Here is a 16,259-nt window from a genome sequence, read left to right as displayed (position 1 = left end):
CCTCTTCTTCATCCAACTGCTTCCATTTTTCCTTCTCTCACAACTTGGCCAACTACTTCAGAGAATAGCTTTTTTTTCTATCTCCATTTTTCCTCACTCCCCCTGTTCAATGAATTTAGGTGTCAAAAGCCACATCTTATCACAAGTGACAAACTTAGAAGTACTGCTAATATTTCAGTATATCAGGGAAACAAAAGCCATATACTTTGCAACCAGCTTCAAAAAGTCCCGAAAGTTTATAAGAATCCCTTTCAGATACTCTGCAATCGTTTCTGTCTCTTTTAAACTTCCTGTTATATGTGCATTCTTTTAAACATCAACCATCGCAAGTCTAGATAAATGATAAACTATCATTCTGTTTTACTGCCTTTGTATTGTTTATCGCTTGTATCATAATAGAACTGTTCTTTACATTTTGTTCATCACTGATAATATACTATTTCACTCCAATAAGTAACAATGGGCTTGTATGGTCTAGCCTAGAAAACTAATCAGAATTTAAGATTGTTTTCTGCAGGACCAAAAAAAAAAGTGTTTTAAATATCTACTAATTGATTTACAATGAAAAAATTTTAACGCAAACCAGACTCTAAATTTCACGAGGCTTTCATTCCAAACCACAGATACTGAGCTCATTTACTACTCTGTATACTAATATTTCTAGTCATGGCATATGGCCATACTTAAGTAAATAGTTAGTTTATAGAAAGGAAATAAATAGGCTTATGATTAATTGATTGATTCATTATCAATCATGCACTAAACTCAGAATCGCAGGGGTGAAGTAAGTTGGAGACCATCGAGTCAAACTCCTTCATTTTAGAAATGAAGAAACAAAGGTTCACTACTGCCCTCTGATGAAGTGGGTAACTAGCTTATACTACAAACCCAGCTTAGCACCATTTCGAGTGAGCTTTAGCTGAGGACTGACATCTGCTAGTATGCACATTAGCTACAAAGAGCACAGTTCTAACTTTGAAGGTGATTGGGCCAAAGCATCATCAGGTATTATATCCCAATTCTGCAACCTTAGGAAAATAAATGTTCATACTAAATAGAAAATGAATTTCTAATAACTGAATTAAACTGTTTATCTAAATAGCCAACTTCAGATTTCTCTCCACACATAATAACTTGGAAAAATATATAGCCTGTGCTTGCTATAGTACTATAGCTACAGTCTCTAAGAAAATCTATAACTTGCTAACAATTTTCCTGATTTATGTTTGAAAACATACAGGGCATGAAATGATTTCTGCAACCTTACATTTTCCTCAAGAACACTGGTGAGCAGAAGATATATTCCAAAAATCATGTGGGATTGCTTGCTACATCTACTTCTTTCGTAGAAATGTATGATAAGCTATTATACATGCTCCGCCAAAAAAAAGTCATTAGCTTTTTTTCCTCATTAAGGGAGGAAAGAAGAAAAATGGAAGAATGGATTTAAAAAAAAAGAAACCGGAAAGAAAAAGGAAGGAAGGGAGGGAACTCTGACAAAAGGATCTATTTTCAAATAATGTCTACAATGTAAAAACTGATTGCCTCCTTAAGGAAGAAAGTGCAATAAATATTCTTCTAAAGAACAGCTTGTAGATAATGTATGGTTATAAACTGTAACTCACTATACAAATGTTAGTTATTCTTGGTGTTAGTATTTAACATATATGGAAATTTGCTTACAACCTGTAAGTGTGCCAATAAAAATAGGTATTTGTGAATATAAATTACACTGGTCATAAAATCAGACTTATTAATCTAATATATCTTAGAATGAGACCAAATTTAAATGAGCCACTCTGTAACGTAGATATCTGGAAACATGGTTTATCCTATTCCATTAGTATCAGAATAGGAATGCAAAAGTTTTGCTGTACTTCACATAATGTTGGCAACCTGAATTTAAATCTTCAAACCAGTAAACAATCGCTGTCAGGCATGCATATTTTCCAAGTTAAAAAAAAAATTTGTTTGTATAGGGAAAGTAAAATGAGCAAATTCATTCATTAACATCCTTTTAATTGTCCAGGTTATTTATTTTAGCAGATACACCATAAGAAACAGCCATATAAATAAATAAAATATCTTTGACTCCCCAGTATCTTGCATTTTACCACAGGTATTCCAAACACACTCAACCTTTTTTGTGTGTGTGATAACTATGATCATTACCTTGTTTAAATGAACAAAGTATCCTTCGTAATAAAAATATAAATAAAGGCCTGATTTAAAACTATAAATGATTATTCTTCACAACTATAGGTATTATCAAGCATAATATTATAAATATACTAATAAACATCTGTACATGGTATACATGTCCAAGAGGAATGGGAGATGAGATTTATCCCCAATACAGTGCAGGGGGCAAGCTAAGGAGAGAGTGGCCTTTCACAATGGGTTGTGAATCAAGGATGAGTAAATGAATGGTATCTAACCTCCAAGAAAAAGAAAACTTCCTTCTCTGTGTGATAGACATAAAGAGTTGCAATAATTTCACAGAAATTTTTATCAGGAACATACTACCAAGAATTTTTGCTTCAAGGTTTGCAAGAATTTTTCTAGTTCTCTGAACCATAAGGCTGTGTGTATTGGCCTTCTATTTCAAAAAGCTGTGTTACTTTCTGCAATCATCTCTTAAAAGAAGGCCCCATGGGGCTCTGGCTCTCCCTTTTGGCACCACCACTAATTCCAATACAAACATCGTATTATAGATTAGGTTCAATATTATCTGAAGATTGTTCTGGAGAAAGATTTTTTTCTTTCTTTTTCTTTTCTTTTCTTTTTTTTTTTTTTTTTTAGACAAAGTCTCACTCTGTCCCCAGGCTGAAGTGCAGTGGCGCCGTCTCGGCTGACTGCTATCTCTACCTCCCGGGTTCAAGCCATTCTCCTGCCTCAGCCTCCTGAGTAGCTGGGATTACAGGTGCGCACCACCACGCCCAGCTAATTTTTGTATTTTTAGTAGAGACGGGGTTTCATCATGTTGGCCAGGATGGTCTCGATCTCCTGACCTCGTGATCCACCCTCCTCAGCCTCCCAAAGTGCTGGGATTACAGGCATGAGTGAGCCACTGTGCCCAGCTGAGAAAGATCTTTAAACTCTCCTACAGCACCACAAACTCATCCACTAGCATGAGAGGGTTAGAACACGTAGAACTTACTTATAATTCTTTGCTCTGATTCCTAAAGCCTACTTACTCTACTGGGATGGCAGTGCCAACCTAAAAACTGAATTGCAAAGCCGTATGATTTCACAGCTTTAACAAACTGACAACAAAGCGACAAGAGAAAACTTCTTCCTTTGCACAAGAAGCCCCGGCACATTATTTTGACTTTATAAAGATATTTTAAATGAATTTTTAAAAATCACAATATTATGAAACTTGATCATCATTACTTCAAAACGACAGACTCTATTGTTCATGGAAAAATTCTCAGTTGGTTTTATCATACTCATGGTTCAATTGAAAGATTCACCAACTGCTGCCTGGAGAAAAGAGAAGATCTGCATTTAAATGTATATATAGTATTTCCAAAAGCACAGTACCTAGAAGGCAGATACCGTCAAGGTTTCTTAGTGAGAATAACTCAAACTGTATTAGGTACATTTCAATGCTGTAGCTATCCCCATTTCATAGGGCTCAAATTATATCCATAACATTCTTTTTTCCTCTGTGCATTCTTCATAATATTGTCTCTAAAAGTTTAAATTAAAGCTTGCTCCATCACAAAGTCCTCGCACTAACGACAAACAACTACTACGGTACACATCATTTCTGATGTGCACAAAGACCACAGAAGACAGCTTGGCCAGAAATGTTAAATAATTGAAAAGTATAACGACTTAATAGAGTAGTAAGCTTAGTTTACAATGCAGCCAATTTAAAGCCATAAAAATACTGTGTAAAAATTTTATCTTGTGGTTGACCATTACATAACCTATCTATTATTCAAAAGTATCTCAACAGTGTTTTTCTTCATTAATGTGGCTTTTGGCATTTCCCTCAAAATCTTTCTATTCCCACATTTTTCCAACAATTTTGAAACAAATATAGAATTTCTACATTATATCACAAATCCCCTTTACTAGGATAATGACACCTTCAATGTCTAATTGAAACCAATTTCATAGGTCAATCTGTAAGGCATACTTTAACCTCCTTGGATAATATTTGTTTTGCATCTAACAGAGTCAAGCACACAAGACATTTCTTTTAAAAAAAAGACTAAAGCTACTTGTATTGACACATCTGTAAACAAAAGGAGAACTTCATAAATAACCCCCTTTCCTATGACACACTCATCCAAGGATTTGTCTGCATTAGAAAATGTCATAGGGCATCAGAAAAGTTTTGTCTTGAGTGTTCAGCTAAGGTGCATAGCATGTCTGTGCAGAAGAAAAAAGAGACACTTAGGATCCATTTCAAACATAAGCCCATTACCTCTGGCAGGCTTTTGCTAAAATTCTAGCTGCAACTTAAACGTCCCTGTAAACAAGGTTACTGAGAACAGCCCCAGATATTCCTCTCAGCAACACTTTCCTAGGAGCCCTTCAGCTGTCTGCCGGGTTAGTTATACCTTATCTTGCTGCACTGCCATTCTCATGCTGATTCACATTCAGAACTCAAAATGAAAGCTGAAATATCTTGAAGATCACTTAATATTGAAATACTGTTGTGGTAATAAGTGGTGCTCAGTCAGAGATGGGAACATGGTACTCTCTTGGTAACCTTTTAATTTCTGGAAAAATTGTACAGAATAAATTGAGCAGCACACACGGAAACCACCTAATCGATTGATCTGCTCTATTTTGTTAAAGCAACACCCATCACAAACGCCCCTGGCTCCCCAAGCAATTCCTGGTAAAGAAGACCAGCAGGTTTCAGTATATACCATGCACGAGGACTTTGATGCTATTTTGATTTATTAAAGAAAAGGAACGATCTTCTATCTACATTCATCACCCCAGTCAATGGACAGTTTTATGTGCTGTATGATACCATTCTCGATATACACACGTTTAATTCTACTTAATGCGAGTTTAAAGAGTTATGAGAATTGCTTTAGTAAGAATAACAAAGCCATGCGTAACAGACAAATGTACGCTTAAATGATCATCCAGGCCTGCTTCCTTATATACTTGATTCTTTTTCTATTTGAAGGAGATGAAACCCCATCAATGTCACTTCGTCTCCATCAGTGTTTTCATGTCTCTTCTTCCTGTCAGGCATTCCTCAGCTCGGGATTTGAGAAATGTTCAAATTTCCCTCTCTTTCCCACAATGACAGAACTGTTTCTCAGGTTGGTTAACTCACTTTGACAACATCAAATCTGCTGGACAGGAAAAAAAAAAAAAGAGAGAGAACCCTGAAACCACTCCTCAATCCCATTTTTCTGTCTTTTTCTCTAAGACATTTCCGACTCTTTTTCTCTCGCCTGCTGCTTCTGAATTTGGGCATTTTCCAAACACACTCCCCTATTTGGTCTTTGGGCAGCGTGAGAAACAAACGAGAGTTTCTCTTCAAAACTAGACCAAGTCATTCAGCTGCTCTGAAACATACTTCACAACATCCGCAGGTCTCTTGATCTTGACTTAAAGTATTAAGCAGGAGTGTTTTGAAAGTAGTAGGAGGTCATATGGACCTAACAGCTTCTCTTAACCCACATGCTGAGAATTTCTTTTTTTCCTGTCTTTTTTTTTTTTTTTTTTTTTTTTTTTTTTGAGAGAGAGAGAGAGAGCGCTATTTTCAACATTGCCCTCTGGTTTATGTTAGTGAAATCATTTGCTTTCTGTGTGTGTCTGTGTCTTATTGCATGGCCACTGGTTCTGGTACTACAACACAAACACAGCAAACGTGCTTCCCTAACATAAGCAGACCCATGTGGCAATTCACAACATAACCAAGGCAAGCACAATAAATAAACACATACATAATCATTCCACAGCACTGAGGCATGCGGGGGTTTCTACAGGCCCTTCCGGACTCTTCCAGAATTGCTCATTAAGATTCTGAAAGGGGGAGAGGGTGCAGCTTGGAAAAGGTTGCCGGAAGGGAAAAGAAAGGGAGGAGGGGAGCTTTGCCCTCTGTGTCTTTCTGTCTCTGAGACTCTCCCATCACCAAACAAGGGGTGCAGGGGTTTATCCTGCAGAGGCTCTAACAGACTTGAGGAGTAGAAGGAGGTAGATGGTTTAAAATAGTTAAATGATGATCGGGTGACCTCCGTGCAACTTCAGCGACTCCCTCGGGAAGGTGAAAGGGTTGGGGAGAGAGAAGGGAGGGAAAGCAGCCTAGAGGACAGGAGGGAGACACCTAGGACTACAGCAGCAACAATCACCAGAAGGATTTTCCAGCCCATGACAGCAGTCCTCAACTCCTGGCACCACCCTCTCCCCAACGACCCCTGCTCCATATCCCCTCACCCTAACCCCTCCCGTCCCAGCGCCCTAACTCTGCCCTCACTCTTTGCCACTTTACCAAGCACTGAAGTCTCTAACCAGGAAGGGGGATGGGAGGGGTGTTTAAAGAACAAATCTAATTGCAATTAGAATTAATCTGTGTCTCCAACACACACGCTCACAGTTTTGCAGTCATGGTAAGGCAAGTCTACAAGAGGTGGGCAGTACTTATGGTTGTGTTATTCAGGGAGGGGTTGCTTTTTTTTTTTTTGCCAAGAGACTATAAGCAAGTGAAGGGGGGAAGGGGGTAGCAATCTAGATTTCAACCAGGATTGCAAATAAAGAATGCCCCAGATGCAAATGTCTGTCTCCAGATGTTGATGATAAGGATTTGGACCAGTTACCTTGGCAGGGTCAGAACTGCAGCAGGTTAATCAGGTGAGTCGTCGGGGATTTTAAAGAAGCCGAAGCCGGTTTCTTTGGCTATGAAAGTCTACAAAACCCCCATGCAGGAACATTGCACATCTTACACACGCCTCCTTTAACTGGGCTCCCGCGACCTCGGCAGGCGAGGGGGTGCTGGCCGGCCCTCCGGTGGCAAGGGCACGGCCCCCCGCTCTGCCCCCGCGGGCGCGGGGCCGGCCTGGCACCAGGGGTCCGCGTCCCGAGCGGCTGTGCACTCACCGAGCCGGGCTGCGAGGGGCAGAGGGGCGCCCGCGGCTAGCTGGAGCGCCAAGGCGCCTCCCTTTTCTCTTGGTAGCGTCGGTCCGCACTCCCTGTGACCCAGGACGTCATGATGCCTGTCTGTTTTCTCAATGATAACTTGGCAGAAGAAGAGAGAGGCTGCCAGGTTCTCCTCGGGTGGTTACGTGGTATGTGCACGATTCTGTTTGCATGCGTTTCTCTTTTTAAAAATAAATATCTATATTTTTCTTAAAAAAATTCCCGGCACTGTCATGATTTGATTGCATTATTGCGTTTGCATAATTGACGCCTCTGGGTGTGTATATATGTGTGCATATGCGTGTGATTTTTTTCCCCTTTAAATCCTGCTGCTCCTGCCGCCGCCGCAGCCGCTGCAAACGGAAAGCAAGCATGCGTTCATCTTTTGTCTTTCATTTTACCTTCAGGGTGACATTCAGTGCCAACTGCTCCCTTTTGACCGTCGCCAATCCCCGCCTGGGCAAAATAAATTTGAAAAACGTGGGGGGAGGGGAAGCAAGAGCCCCCTCAGCCCGAATGCTGGGGTTTCCATTCCTTCGGCTAGGGATCCCAAAGCTACCCAACCCACCTCCCAATCCTGAAAAACCATTTTCCCTTCTACCCACCGGGCCCAGGCAGAGAATCAGCACCAAGACAGCGAGGAGCATCCACCCAGGGCCAGACACTCATGTTCGCGGCTGGCACTTGCTGACTTGCATCTCTCAGTTGCATTCCCGGTGTGTAGGCCTCTCACAACTGGAGCTATTTTTGTCTCCCAGAGATGTTCTTTAAAGCCTTTTAAAAATGGGGAGGGGGCAGGGAAGAAAGAGCGAGAGACAAATAGAGAGAAAGGGACCCAGAGAGAAGCCCAAACCCCTAGTTGAGAAACTCGGCTGACACATCATAAAATTTGGGGGGCTCCAGGCATCTGGCCCACCAGGGGAGTCTGGAAGGGCAAGAAGGATAATTAGGTTTTATTTAACTCATTCTACAACAGCAGGAAAACTTTTTTTTAATACAAAGATGTTATTGCAAATTATTCACTGTATCTGTCATTTTTATAATTATGCTCAGAATCAGTAGGAGTGGTCTCAAGAATAATCCTTAACGTTTATTTCTGCAAATATGAGAATGCATTTTAGGATGGTGTGGCCACATGACAGGTAAAGCACAGATTACTTCTTTTTCTAATATTTACTTTGTGTTATTTGTACATTGTCTGGTATGTTTTATGTAGCTTCTCTTAATCATAATGTTGTGTATATTACCCAACATGTGGCGTATTCCTGATAAATAAATATCTAGCACCAGGTTTGGCAAATGCTTTGCTCTGCTTTATCAATAATTATCCATTTGGAGTAACAACATTTGTTTAGGAATTTTTATTTTCACCGAGCCTGTAGTTGGCCTTTGTCACCAACATGTACTGGTGGAGTCACTGTTCCTACTAATTCCAAATTCCTAAAAGATGACAGCAGAGGCCGAGGTTGCAAAAAATTAAGCACAAGGAGAGTTTTGAATCTGAAAAGCACAGCCGATTGAGAGAAAAACTTTTGAATTCATCCATAATAATCTGCAGCTGCTCGAAGGTTTAAAAATAGTTTACCTATTTGAGAGGTTGGCTAAGTTTAATGAAAACAGCAAGTAACTTACTAGATCTTTTCCCTTTAGAGTCATAGTCCAAGAATCATTCGCAAATTCCACAGGGAAGATATTGTAATTATGCAGAGACCAGATGATCTGAATTGGAGAAACTAGACTAAGAGGGTCTGAGGACTATTGACTGATGGCCAGATCCCAAAACTTGGCCTGTGTCTCTCCACCTTGAAAATTGGACGTAGCTTCTCTGGCTCGCTTTGCGTATCTGTTCCTTTGGCATGCCAGAAGGATGAATTGGTGCAGTCTTGTCAGGTGCTTAGATGTTACCAGAGTCATAGATGTTTCCAAAGAGGGCAAAGGCCTATTGAGAACTCAAGGAGGGATTACTATAGACGTTATTGGTAACTTTCCAGTAACTATCCAAGAGGTACTCATTAATATTCAATCTACCAATCTGGTTCTCCAGCTTTTTTACTTATTAACCTTGGAATTGGACCTTTAAAGACTCACCACAAAACGAAAGAACCATAACAATTTGACTAACTTTAATCCTCTGAAATCCAATTTTGTTTTGTTCTTTTCAGAAAAATGTCTTCCATGCTATTTGTCACCACTCCACATGCCAGTTCAGGCAGCTGAGTGGTTTCTTTCCCCAGGAGTGAAATGTTTGAGCAACTAGCAAAGAGTAGAGGCAGCGTACCCAAGAACTCTGGAGTTTGAATAGATCCTTTCTAACCCCAGATTCTCTAAATCCAACTCTGCCTAGGAATCACTCTCTGTTGCTTATTCAAGTTCAAACTCCACAGACTACTTTCAAGTCTTTATTTTCTGGCTTCACCCAAAATATAATAGTTAATATTGTTGGAGCCTGTTCAGTTTCACTTCCCAACCAAACCAAAGGGCATAAAAATGCTTACTAAGGTAGATGGAAGACATAGAAGGCAATGCCCTGAACTTTACTTGTGCTTAGACCTTGTAAACCCAATTAAACCTCCTCAACAATATGGGAAGGGAAGTATTATTATCCCCATTTCTGTGCCAAGGAAACTGAGGCACAGAGAAGTTGAGTAATTTGCTCAAAATTACACAGCTGGGGTTCAAATTAAAGTGCCCTGAGTGCTCGCTATCAAGCTCTCTGCTTACCTACCTACCTACCTATTCAAACTTATTTCCAACTACTGGCATCACTGAGCCATGGTTCAGATAGGCTGGTCACACTGTTCATCTCATACACTCTGTTGACTCATACTGCCATCCCAGTGTCAAAGCTTTCGACTCCTTCTTCACTTCCCAGTTCCTTGCTGAACAAATATGCATTTTTCCGCTTTCTCTTCGGGTTTACCTAACATAGTGCTAAGTACAACACTGGCTCTCATTAAATACCTTCTGCTGCATTAATTGACATAAAATTGCCTTATGGAGACCTAGAATGCCACTTTTCAATTTGACAGAAATTAAAAGTTTTATGTAGCAAAAGTGTTATCCTTTCAGCTGAAGAAATGACAAGATAATTTCTCCATATTTTAGACAGTCCCTAGAAAACAATTTAGGGAAGCATTATATGATAAGGTAGAACTTCATATGGGGAGTGGGGTGGGTGAGCAGGTATATAATTGTAGTACTTGAAAAGCTACTGTAAACTTAATTATTATGACTTTATAGCCTTATGAGCCTTTCTCTGCTATATTTTGAATTTTTGACTGTCAGGATATTAAAATTTCCATTTAAAAAGATAGGAAAACAAATAAGGACCCGCAGGCAGGAGATATGTGATCTCATCTTGGAGCTGCTGCTACTGCTTGCTCTGTGACCTCTGGCAAATTATTTAACCATTCTGGGCCTCAGTTCCCTAATTGCACAAGGAAGGGTTGAACCAATCTCCAAGGTCCCTCCAGCTCCAAGCTTACAAGTATGACACAGGATGTGAGAGAGAAGGAGAAAGAGCAAGAACACTCAGCCTGGAGTGAGACTGGTTTTTTTGAAGGATGCGAAAAAAATGCTGGAGAGCTCAGGTAAAGTTAGCCAAGTTTATGTTTCTAATTCCTGTGTATAGTTAAAAGTAGCTCAGGAAAAAAAAATCCATGCAAAAATATGTTCAAACCTACGGTTTCCGGTGGCTCACACCTGTAATCCCAGCACTTCGGGAGGCCAAAGCGGAAGGATCGCTTCAACCCAGGATTTTGAGACTAGCCTAGGCGATGTAATGAGACCCCTGTCTCTGCAAGAAACAGAAAAAATCAGCAGGGCATGGTGGCAAGTGCCTGTTGTCCCAGCTACTCAGAAGGCTGAGGCAAGAGGATTGCTTGAGCCCCGAAGTCAAGGCTGCAGTAAGCGGTGATCGCACCACTGCACTCCAGCTGAAGTGACAGAGTGAGACCCTGTCTCAAAAACACACACACACACACACAAACACACACATAAAAACCCTACACTTTACAAAACTGCCCTTTTTTATATGAGATAAAATTATTATTATTACATTTTTTGTTAATAATAAAATATTATTATTTGAGACAGGATCTGGCTCTGTATTCCAGGCTGGAGTGCAGTGGCCTGACCATAGCTCACTGTAACCTCAAACTCCTGGGCTCAAGCAATCCTCCTGCCTCAGACTCTGGAGCAGCTAGGACTACAGGTACGTGCCACCATGCCCAGCTATTTTTTAAACTTTTTTGTAGAGATGAGGCCTCGCTATGTTGTCCAGGCTGGTCTCAAACTCCTGGCCTTGGGCAATCCTCCTGTCTTCACCTCCAGAGTTGCTGGAATTACAGGCATGAGCCACTGCACCCAGACCCCAAGATGAAATTATCAACAACCATGTTTACCAGTAGCCTACCATATCAGCCAAAATGTTATTAGTCATTATTCATGTGTGCCTAAAACTTTCTTTCTAGCACTATCAAATTGTTGTATAGACCTAATTTGATATGAATGGATCCAACCTATTTTGCCTTGATGTCTTCAACTCACATGTAGCTTGAATTAAATCATGAAGAACAGAGGTCTACAGAGACTTGGGGAATAGAATCAGAATGAGACTTTTTGCATGTTTCCTGTTTATAACTGAGTAAGCCTGTGTTCTTTTCCTTATTTGTCCTCATGTATTGAATAATTACAGCTTATTGACTTTCTCATCAGGTTTTTGTTGGGATAAAATGAAGTAGTGGAAATGAGACAGACCCTACCAATACAACAAAATATTATCATGTCAGATGTGCCTCATCTTACATCTGAGTTGTATTTCTAAAAAGTTTACCAAGTTAGTAGAGCATGTGGAGACAAGATGTCAGGTCCCCTGGCTGAGAATCTGAGCTGATTTCTACACATCTTGCTAGTTATAGGATTTCACAAGGTCCTGTGGCTAGTGAAGGTCAGATTTGAGATGGCTACAGAAATAAACTGCCGTCTCCACAGACCATTCTCGAAAGACATGGTACAAACTCTGGGAAAGTAGGTAGCCAATCACATCTCAGCCAGGACCAAATTCATTCAAACATTTATTTAAAATAGGAATGTATATCAAGCCTCTGACATGAGAATAGTTTTATATAAGGCAAATTCCTTAACCAGATTTCATTATAGCTCTAGGGATCCATGGATGAATTAAGAAACTCTTGAAGTTGTAGGCAAAGTGTGTGTGTGTGTGTGTGAGTGTGTGTGAGAATGTGTATTGTTCTCAAGAAAAGATCCATAACTTTTGTCGCATTCTCAGAAGGGTGCATGACTCCAGAAAGGTTAAGAACCACTGATGTAAGAATCATTTATTTAAAAATTGAACTTATAAAGAATAACACATTCATTTAAGCCAAATGTCATGATGGCCACAACACAGATAGTGTATAATAATCACCAGTATTCAGAATGATGGCCTTGAGACACAATAAAAGCCTCAGTCATCAAAGACATTTATTTTCAAGGTATATTACTTAACTGACATGGGAAAATGAACGAGCCTTTTAGAAAGATTTGAATATTGATTTAAAATGAGGTTTCTGCTTTTGTTTAAGCCAGTGGGGCAAGTCTCTGTGTGCTAAGCAAGGTGGATTAGTGTAGAAAAATATGCACTGTTTCAGAAAGTACAGTTAGGAGTCCACTGCAGTTGTTGAGGTGATAAAGAATGGGGGACTGAGGCCGGACCTTGGGAGTGGGGAGGGAGAAGGAACTGGAGGGATATTAGGCAAGAAACTGAAATCAACAGACTTAAATGTCTGGCTTGGGCAACTGAATTAAAATGGTAGGATATTAAAGAGGTACAAATAAAGGCTTTGGTAAGAAAATAATGAATTTGGTTTAAAATGTTAGATTTAAAGGCCTCTGGAACAGCCAGATGCCACAGGTCTTGGGAAAGATTTAGAAGAGATTTATGAAGCATGGTGGCACATGCCTGTAGTCCCAGCTACTTGGGAGGAAGGTTGGGGCCCAGGAGTTTGAGGCTACAGTGCACCTTGATCACACCTGTAAATAGCCAGTGCACGCCAGCCTGGGCAACATTGCAAGACTCTGTGTCCACATTTCAAAACGTATTTTTTTAAAGAAGACATTTATGGCTGAAGAAATTTATTTGGGAATCATCAGTGAATTAGTGATGGCTTAAGCTGGTAATAAAAGTGTGAAAAATTATAAATGTAAATGACTTAGGAGAGTCTTAAATAAAGCTGCATTTATTTGAATAAGTTCTTACTTTTAAAATATGAAATTATATAACACCCAAGGAAAAATAGTGTTGGTGACTTTAAATATTTATACAACTGTATTTGTACCATACATTTCTGAAAAAAACTATCCACCTCAGAATTTTATTCTACATTGTGGGTTTTCTGGAGTTCTTGCGTTTCAAGACTCAATTTTCCATTTGAGATAGCGCATTCACTGCCTGGTTTTAGAAGGGAGAAAGAGTTTTCCTTGGCAACCAGGTTCAACTGGAAAAAATAATCAAGATGTCACCTGATGCCACAAGCTACCAACTACGTTCTCAGCTATGCGGACCTGCCAGTTGCTGAACCAGCAGAGGAAACTCAGCGTCATGGAAAGAACACTAAACTTAGAACAGTTGAGTGTGAGTCTCATTTCTGCCTCTTACTGCTTTTGCGACCCTGGGCAAGTCATTCAACTTCCCAGAACCAGGATTTCCTCTTAGTAACTGCCCTACCATCCTCCAACAATCCTCAGGTAACGACCCTTAGAGCACTGGTGTTTAGGAGTCGCCAAAGTGGTGGATTGACTGAACCCAATCACATGTTTAAAAAGCCACTTCCTCGATTAACGTCCTCCAGGATGACACCTCCCACTGTCCTCCCCATGACAGCCCACTGCGGTTAATCTCTTCTTTGTCTCTACTTCCATCCGCAAACTGGTATCATTGTATTTATGCTTTAATTATTATTAATATGACTGTCTTTGCTGCCTTTTGTGTAAAAGATGTTTTAGTTATTTTTTTATTCCAAGTGCCTAGCACACAGTAGGTGCTCCATAAATGCTAAATGAATAAACAATGATCAAGGAGAACATTTGCCTGCATCTGTTCCAATTCTCTGAAAATGCCTAAGATGAACTGGAAAATGGAAAAAAGCTGGGCTAGCCTTACTGCTAGGTTGTAGGCTACATACAGATGCTTTGCTTAGAAGGCACCTCTCCAGCCTGGGCAACATGGCAAAACCCCATCTCTACAAAAATTTTAAAAATTACCTGGGTGTCATGATGTGCACCTGTAGTCCCAGCTACTCAGGAGGCTGAGGTGGGAGGATCAGGATTGCGAATAGGGCTGAAGTTTAGGATTCCTGTCCAGAACATGACAGTTCTTTACACTTTCACAGACCCATAAAGCTTATCCCTTCTCCTTCAATCCATGAGGATGAGGCTGCAGTGAGCCGTGATCTCACCACTGCACTCCACCCTGTCTAAAAATTTTAAAAAGGCACCTCTCTATTATAAAACGCCTACGTTTACTGTTTACTCTGCTACCTTATGTGTACAGTTCTTGTAGGGAATAAAGTCTGTCATTTCCCAATCAGACTTAAAACTCAAAGGCTGACTTTCCGGGCAAGAAAATAACACTGACTTCATTTGACCCTGATATGTAAATGCTCAATACCAGGTTTTGCCAGAAAGCTAAGAAAGAGAAAATGACAGTAGTAGAAGCCACTGTAAACGTAAAGGAGGGCTGCACAACCGAATGTCCTGTTTTCAAATTCCTGAGGAATTTTCCTAAGCTCTCAATGATCGTGTATTTCACTTTCAAAATGGAAATTTTATAATATTTAAGTATCGGGGTTATTGGGAAAGTGAAATGAGATAATGCATGTGATGGCATAATCCCTTGTCAAAGTAAGCAGCTGATAAAAGCAATTCTCCTCCCTCTCTTCCTTTCTTTCTTCCTAACTGCTTACCTTCCCATAAGAAAATCAAGTTCATCGATTTGCAACCATGCTCAACTTGTAAGTATTTCTTTTGGCCAGGCTGCTTAAAAAAAATAATAATAATAATAATAAAAAAGATGATCTCAGGGATTAGTTTATGACCATGGTTCCTAAACTTTGCCACACATTGGAATCACTTGGAAAGCTTTTTAAAATCCTAATGCCCCAGTCACACACCATAGCAATTAGTCAGACATCTGAGGGTGGGAACCAGGCAACAGTATTGCTTTACAATCCCCAAGTGATTCTAGTGTGCTCCAAAGTTTGAGAATGGCAAATGTAGGGAAATGGGCCTGTGGCCAGCTAATTTTGTGGACTGGAGCCTGTTGCAAAATAGGGCTGAAGTGTTGGATTCTTGTCTAGAACATGACAGTTCTTTACACTTTCACAGACCCATAAAGCTTATCCCTTCTCCTTCAACCCTCCATTGGCAAGCTCTTTATAAATGGACCCTAGACAGAGTCATAACAGTGAATTGACTCTCTGAGTACCAAAAAGCAAATGAAATAGTACATCATAAAACACTCATATTTATAGTATTTTACCATTTAGAAAGTGCTTTAACACCTGATTTTATTTACTCTTTACAACAAGCCTGCATAGCTGGCATTATTATTATGCCCAATTTATAGATGATAAAGCCAAAAAGCTTATCTTGCTCAGGGACAAAGTGGCACATTCCAGTCTCATACTGAGATCCAGGATTCCAGAATCAATGCTCTTTTCCTGGAGCCCCTCAGAAGCTCCACTGATGATGGACAAGTAGGAGTGTATCCACATTTGAAGGTTGCTACAGAGCAACGGTCTAGCTGCTCTATCAGATTAGGAAGGAAAACAGGAAGAAAGGGAGGGTGGAAGGGAGGGAGGGAAATACTGTTCATTATGTTTTGAGTTAAACAGGTTCCTTTCCAGCAGGCTTTTTCAAATTATTTAATGTGCCTACAATCATTCTAAGTTTCCAAAACTTATTATTTAGAAAGCGATTGAACGGTAAAACCACTTTTAGCTCAGCATTTCTCAGGACTAACGTCCCATGGAATGCGATTTGATATATGTTGCCATGGTTTTCCTCAGCTCCTTCAAGACTTTGTTAAAGTAGCACCCTCTTAGGGAGGACTACCTATGTCACCTGATTTAAAACAGAAA

At 40.0% G+C, this 16,259-nt stretch overlaps 1 protein-coding gene across 3 annotated transcripts in view; it reads right to left on the bottom strand.

Moving 5' to 3' along the window:
- ESRRG (estrogen related receptor gamma) overlaps positions 1-7,131 on the bottom strand; it is a 592,692-nt gene extending 585,561 nt beyond the window's left edge. For all 3 annotated transcript variants that reach the window (XM_063672170.1, XM_054442396.1, XM_054442407.1), the window contains exon 1: positions 6,801-7,131. The gene's annotated coding sequence lies outside the window, so the exon portion shown is untranslated. The remainder of the gene's footprint in view (positions 1-6,800) is intronic.
- Positions 7,132-16,259: the final 9,128 nt, after the last annotated feature.

This window comes from Pongo pygmaeus, chromosome 1, assembly GCF_028885625.2.
Source record: "Pongo pygmaeus isolate AG05252 chromosome 1, NHGRI_mPonPyg2-v2.0_pri, whole genome shotgun sequence".
Taxonomy (NCBI): domain Eukaryota; kingdom Metazoa; phylum Chordata; class Mammalia; order Primates; family Hominidae; genus Pongo; species Pongo pygmaeus.
The sequence above is the reverse complement of the archived record's forward strand: the minus strand, read 5'-3'. Positions and strand labels throughout refer to the sequence as shown.